Here is a 1,456-nt window from a genome sequence, read left to right as displayed (position 1 = left end):
TGAGTAGATTTAAATTCATAAGTTCAAAACGATATTAAAAAATAATAATTGCATTTTGGAGATGTCTTTACAACTGCATAAGTATAAGGGAAGAATGAAGCATTTGTCCTGGTTTTTAAAATATGAAATGTAGCATTGGCTAACCAAATAAGAGATGAGAGAACGTTTCTTGCTTTAAACTTATTCCACATTATTTTTGAAATGATAGAATTGAAATAGCATCAGTTTGCAACCCCAGTGAAGGAACGGACTTAGGCTGTGGGCATAAACAACAGCTACCCAGCGAAAAGGAAGAACATTCCAGATATTCTGTGCCTTGTGATGAAACAATCTGACATCGCCTGTGCTCCTGCCAAAGGCATCAATCTGGACTCAGCTGTCAGTTCGCGGGAAAAACAAAGGACAGACGAGCTCGTTGAACGGCACAAAGAAAGTGCGGTCGGTGAAATCCAGACTGTGGGAGGCTCTGCGGGCCAATTAACGTATCCCAGATCTTCTGAACAGTGTAATTGTAAGGGAAATAAAAGATGGGAAAGGTAACGTGACCAAAAAGAGACTTTTAAAAAATATGAATTCTTTTTTTGATGAGCAAACCTGAATAATTGCATGCAGGGATGCCCAGCTGGATGCATAAACTGTCAAGAAATGCAAGGAAGTAATTGCCACAAAAGTCGGTGAGGACGGAGAGACTTTGAGGGGCACAGGCCCCATGGAAGAGCTTCTATCCTGTTTGTGAATGCTGGTGTGGACCTTACAACGGTTCACTAAGCTGTATCTTTGTTCTGGGTGTTTTTCTGCATGTGGGCTTTATTTTACAATAATAAAAATATTCTTTTTAGTCTATAATGCAAAACTAAAAGAGAATTTACTACGAAATGTAATTTACGTTCATCTCTGTATTTATTCAGCAAATATATAAAGAGCACTCTGAATGTGCCAGGCACAGACTCTACTGAATATTGTCCAAAGGGAGCCAAAGGTGGGCAGACAGATTAAATCTTGGGAGATTTCAGAAACCTGGGATCACATCCAATGGAATGGTTTTCTAAAATCTTGCTCAGAATTCCAACCAATGTGAAAGCAGAGGTAAAACCCTCGAAGATGACTGTCGCTGAAGCGGGGACGTGACAGAAAGGATCGCCACTCGCAGGTGTAATGAAACTAACTCCGGACCTGGTCGCCAGTGAGGCAGGGACGGGGGGGAGGGGACTGTGACAATCCCCTGTCCCACAGGTTTTTAACCGGTCAAATCATCAATTACAATGCAGCAGAAGATGTCAAATGGCCAAAAGTCTGGCCAGAACATTCCCTAACAGCATTGGCAAGAAAAGAACTTTATAGAAGACACTTGAACCAAATCTAGATGCCTTAAACTTGTATTAGGAGTGCTTTTAAGACAAACCACAAAAATAAAATCTGTGCCTGGTTCCAGCTCGTATCCATGACATAAGACAAA

The sequence above is a fragment of the Acinonyx jubatus genome, chromosome A1, assembly GCF_027475565.1.
Source record: "Acinonyx jubatus isolate Ajub_Pintada_27869175 chromosome A1, VMU_Ajub_asm_v1.0, whole genome shotgun sequence".
NCBI lineage: Eukaryota > Metazoa > Chordata > Mammalia > Carnivora > Felidae > Acinonyx > Acinonyx jubatus.
The sequence above is the reverse complement of the archived record's forward strand: the minus strand, read 5'-3'. Positions refer to the sequence as shown.